The sequence below is a fragment of the Oncorhynchus keta genome, chromosome 29, assembly GCF_023373465.1.
Source record: "Oncorhynchus keta strain PuntledgeMale-10-30-2019 chromosome 29, Oket_V2, whole genome shotgun sequence".
NCBI lineage: Eukaryota > Metazoa > Chordata > Actinopteri > Salmoniformes > Salmonidae > Oncorhynchus > Oncorhynchus keta.
In genome coordinates, this window is record NC_068449.1 from 22,967,817 (window position 1) to 22,976,794 (window position 8,978).

The 8,978-nt window shown below is 43.1% G+C and overlaps 1 protein-coding gene across 2 annotated transcripts in view; it reads right to left on the reverse strand.

The window, feature by feature from the left end:
• LOC118362517 (calcium permeable stress-gated cation channel 1-like) overlaps positions 1–8,270 on the reverse strand; it is a 33,088-nt gene extending 24,818 nt beyond the window's left edge. The window contains exons 1-2 of one of the 2 annotated variants that reach the window (XM_035742908.2): positions 8,084–8,270; positions 7,738–7,866 (exon numbers count right to left, since the gene is read on the reverse strand). The gene's annotated coding sequence lies outside the window, so the exon portion shown is untranslated. The remainder of the gene's footprint in view (positions 1–7,737; positions 7,867–8,083) is intronic. The other variant, XM_035742909.2, reaches the window with a different exon arrangement.
• Positions 8,271–8,978: the final 708 nt, after the last annotated feature.

Sequence of the window (8,978 nt, forward strand, 5' to 3'; positions counted from 1 at the left end):
AATATAGTATTTATAGGGCCATTTCTCTCTGTACAATTTGTATTTCATATACCTTTGACTATTGGATGTTCTTATAGGCACTGTAGTATTGCCAGTGTAACAGTATAGCTTCCGTCCCTCTCCTCGCGCCTACCTGGGCTTGAACCAGGCACACATCGACAACAGCAACCCTCGAAGCAGCGTTACCCATGCAGAGCAAGGGGAATAACTACAAGTTTCAGAGCGAGTGACGTTTGAAATGCTATTAGCGCGCACCCCGCTAACTAGCTAGCCATTTCACATCGGTTGCACCAGCCATTTGGCTGATAGGCTTGAAGTCATAAACATATCGCTGGGCTTGCGAAGAGCTGCTGACAAAACGCACGGTCACTGTGGTAAAAATCTGTCGTTCTGCCCCTGAACAAGGCAGTTAACCCACCGTTGTTCCTAGGCAGTCATTGAAAATAAGAATGTGTTCTTAATTGACTTGCCTAGGTAAATAAAGGTGTTAAAAATTACATTAAAAAAATACAAATCTGCAAAATCGGTGTCCAAAAATACCGATTTCCGTATGTTATGAAATCGGTCCTCATTAAATCAGCCATTCCGATTAAAATCGGTCGACCTCTATAAAAAGGACCCTCTCAGAGGGCTTGCAATTATCATAAACAAAACAATAGCAGGTCCAGAGATGGAGGTCCTCCCCACAGGCTAAAGCAGAGGTAGCAGGTCCTCCCCGCAGGCTAAAGAAATGTTCTGAAGCCCCCTAATTGAAATGTAAGAGTGATTTTGAAGCACACACCAAGACACCTTGGGGTGGTTTCTAACTCTCACTTTTCACAGGTCAGAGTAAAGCCCGCCGATAATCCTCTCAAATTAAAGAATTGAGATGAGTGAATATTGACATTTTGAAGCAATAGAGCTCTGATAACAGAGCACTGTGCTAACTAACCTCCAAACGAGCTTCAATGCCATACAACACTCCTTCTGTGGCCTCCAACTGCTCTTAAACGCTAATAAAACCAAATGCATGCTTTTCAACTGTTTGCTGCCCGCACCCGCCCGCCCAACTAGCATCACCACCCTGGACGGTTCCGACCTAGAATATGTGAACAACTATAAATACCTAGGTGTCTGGCTAGACTGTAAACTCTCCATCCAGACTCATATTAAACATCCCCAATCCAAAATAAAAATCTGCTTTCTATTTTGCAAAGTCTCCTTTACTCACGCCGCCAAACTATCCTACCAATCCTCAACTTCGGCAATGTCATCTACAAAATAGCTTCCAACACTCTACTCAGCAAACTGGATGCAGTCTATCACAGTGCCATCCGTTTTGTTACCAAATCACCTTATACCACCCGCCACGGCGACCTGTGTGCTCTAGTCGGCTGGCCCTCGCTACATATTCGTCGCCAGACCCACTGGCTCCAAGTCATCTATAAGTTTATGCTAGGTAAAGCTCCGCCTTATCTCAGTTCACGATAACACCCACCCGTAGCACACGTTCCAGCAGGTATATCTCACTGATCATCCCCAAAGCAAACACCTAATTTGGCCGCCTTTCCTTCCAGTTCTCTGCTGCCAGTGACTGGAACAAATTGCAAAAAAATAATTAAAAACACAAAAAAAAGCTGAAGTTGGAGACTTATTTCCCTCACCAACTATCTGAGCAGCTAACCGATCACTGCAGCTGTCCATAGTCCATCTGTAAATAGCCCAACCCAATCTACCTACCTCATCCACATACTGTTTTTATTTTATTTACTTTTCTGCTCTTTTGCACACCAGTATCTCTACTTACATATCATCATCTGCTCATTTATCACTCCAGTGTTAATCTATTAATTATTTCGCTCCTATGGCCTATTTATTGCCTACCTCCTCAAGCCTTCTGCACACACTGTATATACTTTCTTTCTAGCCCTAATAGCTCCTATTATGTTAATGGTCATTAGTTATGCAATGGAATGTAAAGCCATAACACCATATTTCTACTAATACTGTAGGTTCTATTGGAAAAGGCAAAACGCTGTTATAATGCTAGTTTTTATGTCAGGTTTATTTCTGTATCACAGTTAGTTTAGGCCTGAGCAGTTCTGGTTGTCTGCAGACCACAGGCTACTGAGGAACATCCATCTGTCCATAGACACAGGGGGAAGAAGGAGAGTCCTTAAGAGGCCCAGCCTGGAGGAGGCGTAGGGGATACAGTCTGCTGTTCCACCTGTTCTAAATGGGGGTGGGAGGGGGGCTTTCTCCTTATTTACTACCTTCTCACCCTTTCTCCCATACACAAATGCACACACTCAGAATGGCTGCTGAAAGGACTCTTCTGGCCAAGGCAGCCTCTTACTGAAGGCTGGGTGATCCATAACGTGACTGGGGTGATGACTGCACACACTGGCCTTGTTCAACAAACTGAACACCTGTTTCCTGTTTGCACTGAACATGCTCAGTAGGCTCCCTAAGGAGCACTGTCACTGTGTGTATACCCAGCCTGCTGTATAAACTATGCCATTGATAATTGTGGCCAGGCTGCAGTTTAAGTAGCTCTCATTTTGTAGGCTACAAAGGAAGATCATTCATGCTACTATAAAAACTAGAGGCTACTTATATAAACATCTAGATATACTGTCTTAGATTGGAATAAGAAACAGTGGCAATACAACCTCATAACATTTCTGTTCCTAGTCAGTGATGTCTGGCAGATTTGATTTAGACATCAATAGATTATGATCAAACAAATGACATATTTATAAAAAGGGCACTGGCAAACAATCTCATTAATGTATTTAATCAACACAACTCACATATCACCCATGTAACAGGCAGACAGATGAGTTACACGAATGAAGCCAATTAGAGGCACTGAGTAAAACCCACAAATCCCAGGCTTCTCTCCGGGCTCCTGGGGTGTCTGACTGAATCTCTGTGAGTGGAGCAGAGTCCCACAGTTCAGAACTAGACCAAGCACCAATATGAGGCCTAAACCAGTCTGAGGCAGAGGGGTCAGTCCAATACAGACAGCATAGCCCTGGGCAGTAGGGAGTCATGGATTGGGAGTAATGGGACCTGTGAGAGGGTAATATAAGTATAATTCCAAAGGCAAATGCGAGGTAGATACATGACACTGTCGGTACATGTCTATGGGGAAAACAGATATATTTGATGTGAGAGGAAGTTTGAGTTGGAAGGAGTCCTTGAGGACTCCCGTTGAATAGTATGGATGCACCGATATGACTTTTCTGGCCGATACCGATATCCAATATTTTCCTTGCCAAAGAAAAGAAACATTTTAAGCATTCTAGTACAGTTAAATAGTTCACACACACACACACACCAGTCTAAGGCACTGCATCTCAGTGCAAGAGGCATCACTACAGTCCCTGGTTCGAATTCAGGCTGTATCACATCTGGCCGTGGTTGGGAGTCCCATAAGGTGGCACACAAATTGGCCCAGCGTCTGCTCACTTCTGCTGCAGACGCAGTTGATTAACTTATCTTGAGTCAGTTGTTCGAATGGCACTAGGAGTGTGTTCATGTTTCAAACATGTTCTCAAATGCCAATGAAATGACAGCAGCGGTATGAGAACCAGCACATTCCTGAACATGCAATACGGCTTTTCTCAGTACCAAATCCTCGTCCACCCACTGTGCTGTCAGACTCACTGGTCCAAATGTCAGTCTTGAAGCTAATAGCAGTGACACCCATAGCAAGTAGCTCATAGATGTACGTTTTAACAATACTGTGTAACTCAAGTAGGGCAACATCTGAAAATAGTGTGTACCGGGGCTTGACCAGTTGGCAAAAACCAACATCATCCACAACAGAGGAAAGTTGATTGTCAAGGGCAATGAATTCCATCATCTTGGCATTAATGGATTTCGCCTTTGAGTTGTCTCGCTGAAATTTTCTTACTCTTTCAAATGACTGCTCGACTTGAACAGTTGTTGGAAGTGTTCCCTTAGTACGTTTCTGCTTTTGTTCTGTGTAGCGCTGTAATTTTCATGGCGTCATCTGCGTACGTTAGGTACGCACGTCAGTTTTGACGTCGCCGTTAAACTAGACATTGGGCCGATGCCGATCTTGGCCTTTTTAGCTAATATCAGACGATTCCAATATGCTCACCAATATATCGTGCATTCCTATTGAATAGCATGAAACGTCACAGGGAAGCTATATAGTATTTAGGGTTAAACATTTTGGGGAATATTCAGGAGGTGGAAACTTTCCATGGAATTAACAAAAATATATGCAAAGGAATACCATTTAAAATGTAGATGTTTTTTGCATTGGAAATATATACTATATATGGAGACGGAAACATAAACCTTTTACCTTATCATAAGTAGACGTAGATTTTTATTGGAGGGATGTAATAATTTATCTATTTACAAATTGAACTTGAATTAAACTCTTGAACAACAAATCTCCCAGAAATGTTTCCAACATACATGATAGTCTAGAAACTAAAGCTTTGGTTGTCTTCCTCTCCAGCTTCCATGTCTTCTCCCTGGACCTCCTCAATGTCCACCTCTTGAATAGCAGATGCTAAGGCCTAATCTTCACTGTCACTTTCCAACCTTGTTGAGGATGGCTCGTTGTCAGGCTCAAAAAGCCTCAAATTTGCCCGGATGGCCACCAATTTTTCAACCCTTGTATTGGTCAGCCTGTTGCGTGCTTTGGTGTGTGTGTGTTCACAAACAAGGACCAGTTGCACTCTCAAGTGGCTGATGTTGGTGGGATTTGGACGATTGAGGCAACAGGGGAAAGAGCCTCAGATCCACAAAGTCCCTTCCACCAGGTGGCTGATGAGATATGTTGGCATGACTACCATATTGCATCTGCATCCCAAAGCCCTTGCTTGGAAGTGTACTTCGCCAGACTGCCAAGAACCTTGCCCTCATCCAGGCCAAGGTGGTGAGACACGGTAGTGATGACAGCATAGGTCTTGTTGATCTCTGCATCAGACAGGATGTTCTTGCCAGCATACTTGGGGTCCAACATGTACGCTGCGGCGTGAATGGGCTTCAAGCAGAAGTCTTCACGCTTTTTGATGTATTTCAGAACAGTTTCCTCTGCTTGGAGCAACAGTGAAGTGGTCAGGGCAGTTCGGATTTCTCTTACATTTGCAAGCAGAGTCTGAACATCAGATAGGATGGCACTGTCTCCTTCAATCCGTGCAATGGCTACTGCTTTTGGTTTCAGGAGTTTCAGGCTGCTTACCACTCTGTCCCAAAATACATCATCCAGGAGGATCTTCTTGATGGGGCTGTCCATATCGGCACACTGTGATATGGCCATTTCTTGGAGAGACTCCTTCCCCTCCAGGAGACTGTCAAACATGATGACAACACCACCCTAATTGGTGTTGCTGGGCAGTTTCAATGTGGTGCTCTTATTCTTCTTTGTTTGGAGAGGTTGGATTGCTGCTATAACTTACTGACCCTTAACATAGCTAACCATTTCCTTGGCTCTCTTGGAGAGTGTATTCATTGTTTTCAGTGCCATGTCCTTGAGGAGCAGATTCAACACATGAGCAGCACAGCCAACGGGTGTGATGCCAGGGTAGGACTTCTGCACTTTACATCAAACAGCCTTCATGGTTTGCAGCATTGTCTGGCACCAGTTCAAATACCTTCTGTGGTCCAAGGTCATTAATGACTGCCTTCAGCTCATCTGAGCTGTCCTGAAGCTACTCCTGCATGGTCTTGGCTGTGTGCTTAGGGTCGTTGTCCTGTTGGAAGGTGAACCTTGGTCCCAGTCTGAGGTCCTGAGTGCTCTGGAGCAGGTTTTCATCAAGGATCTCTGTACTTATCTCCATTCAGCTTTCCCTCAATCCTGACTAATCACCCAGGTCTCCCAGTCTCTGATGCTGCCACCACCATGCTTCACCGTAGGGATGGTGCCAGGTTTCCTCCAGACGTGACGCTTGGCATTCAGGCCAAAGAGTTTGATTTTGGTTTCTCATGGTCAGAGACCTTTAGGTGCCTTTTGGCAAACTCCAAGCGGGCTGTCATGTGCCTTTAACTGAGGGGTTTTCGTCTGGCCACTCTACAATAAATGCCTGAATGGTGGAGTGCTAAAGAAATGTATGTCTCCACAGAGGAACTCTAGAGCTCTGTCAGTGACCATCAGGTTCTTGGTCACCTCTCTGAGCAAGACCCTTCTCCTCTGATTAGTCCGTTTGGCCGGCTTGAGAAAGAGTCTTGGGGGTTCCAAACTTCTTCTATTTAAGAATGGTGGAGGCCACTGTGTTCTTGGGGACCTTCAATGCTGCAGACATTTTTTAGTACCCTTCCCCAGATCTGTGCCTTGACACAATCCTGTCTTGGAGCTCTACGGACCATTCCTTCAACCTCATGGCTTTGTTTTTGCTCTGACATGCACTGTCAACTGTGGGACCTTATATAGACAGGTGTGTGCCTTTCCAAATCATGTCCAATCAATTGAATTTACCACAGGTGGACTCCAATCAAGTTGTAGAAACGTCTCAAGGATGGTCAATGGAAACAGGATGCACCTGAGCTCAATGTCAAGTCTCATAGCAAAGGGTCTAAATACTTATGTAAATAATTATCCGTGTTCTTCTTTTTGAATACATTTGCAAACATTTCTAAAAACCTGTTTTTGCTTTGTAATTATGTGTGTAGATTGAGGATTTATTTTTAAATCCATTTTAGAATAAGGCTGTAACGTAATAAAATGTGGAAAAAGTCAAGGGGTCAGAATACTTTCCAAATGCAGGGGGCGGCAGGTAGCCTAGTGGTTAGAGCATTGGGCCAGTACCTGAAAGGTTGCTCGAATGAATCCCTGAGCTGACAAGGTAAAAATCTGTCGTTCTGCCCCTTACTTAACAAGGTAGTTAACCCACTGTTCCTAGGCTGTCATTGTAAACAATAATTTGTTCTTAACCGACATGCCTAGTTAAATAAAAATCACAGAAAATTAAGAAAGGGGCTAATAATGGCTTCTCAATGCCTCGTGTGTGACTGCAAGCATAAAATTATTTAAGGTGGAGTAGCAATTACCATGTTGCTTTGGGGATTGGTAATGTTTGAGTTTACATCCCACTGGTGATTGCAGTAACACACTGATATGGCAATCTAATCTAAACCACATTTATCAGACATCTTAGAAGAAGAAGCTGGTGTAACCGTTGCTGGTTTTATTTAATTAGGCTATAGCCTTCAACCTAAATGTATTCAAAGTGACCCGAGAGTAACAGGCTGTGCATGGGCACTAATCAACACAATGCCGGAGACGGTATAGTGAGGGGTGTGTCTGTCAGTGGTGTAAATCTCTGAAATGTACCTTCAGTGTCGCACTAACCCGACTGAAACCTGCACAATATTACATTATCCTGACCTACAGACACGCATTATAACTAAATAGGTCCTTTATGAAAAAAATAGTAGTTTCCTAACAGACCGAGAGACTACAACAAGTTCTTCAAATGAACCAATAGATTACATATTGATTGATGTCTTCAACAATTCTCCAGTGCTGCACATTAAACATTTTAGGGAAATGTGGATTATCCTGGAATGATTATCCTGAAAGGTTTTCGATTTTCCCTGTGATTCCGTTGGTTTTATTAGCTGTTCACTGCTGTAGGCTACAATCAAAACAGTCAACCCGCCCACTTTTTTTTAAAGCTGTATAACTTAAGCAAAACCAGCAACCGCTCGCCAAATAGAATTAGATTGCACAAAAGCTAAATTTGATTTAAACGCCCAATGAATGTGGATTACCTCTCAAATGCTCCTTATCGCTAGCGTCCGGTCGGGAAGGATGCTGCATTGCTGCTGCTCATTTTGCATCAGTTCCAAGAAACAAGAGCAGGAACTCCCACCTGCTCAGGGGTTGGCTAAACAGGCCGCCTGTAAATTAGACACCAGTCCAAGATAAGGGCACAAACGTAGTTTAGCATAGACAATTGACCATATGTTATTGTTTTGACTGCATTTCTATATTGAGTATTATTATGTTTTATGTATCCTTTATTTAACTAGGCTAGTCAGTTATGAACAAATTCTTATTTACAGTTTGAACAGTGGGTTAACTGCCTTGTTCAGGGGCAGAACGACAGATTCTTACCTTGTCAGCGCGGGTTTAACCGGTTTAACCACTAGGCTACATGCCGCACTTTTATAGGCTATGATCAGATCTGGATCCGCTATGACAGTTCACTTTTTTCACACTTAATATGAAATTGTGAAATGGCGTGTCTATTAGCCGAACACGTGTTTTAATTTAATTTAACATATGACATTGAGCTGCGTTTAAGAAGTCGGTTTTAATTCATATGGAGCAATATCATATTCATGTAACCCATCATTGTAAGCTAAAGCTACTGTCTGTATGTATGCTTGGAAAGTTTAAGTTTTACAAATAGATGCATCTGTTGTTAATGCTTAGACCACTGCCACACTCAGGGAGTTTGAAGAAGCATCATCGCCACCTGTTGGAGAATAATTTGGACAAACATGCGCTTTGCGAGTTGTGCACACAAAAAAACTATGTGTAGCCTAGAGAAGATAGTCATGGCTAGAAATACTGAGATCAGGCTGAACGTCTATGCAGAATCTGCATGCCAACCATTTGATCCCAATCAGTTTAAAGGAATATGCATTTAGATCGTCTTAGTTATGTACAGTGTTGTTTCGAATTATACAGTGAGCGACTGTATCATAGACTACCTGTGTTTTGTTTAATTGACAGCACATATTCGCCTAGTGGCACGTGTTGTTGAGTTGTGGCATCATGAGAGAAATGTGACCATTCACATAATCATCCTAAAATCTCATACGAAATTCGTTTTTTTAGTTGCTGCATTCTTCCCAACCGAAACAGTTCGGGAGTGTTTTGTGACGTTTTAGACATCGGTAAGGTTTTTTTCGGCTGTTCGGACACACATTTTTTTCCTCCAGGCCAGCGGAAGATCGGGAGTCTACGCCCCTTCGTAAGCGATTGGTCAACTGTAGTAATTTTT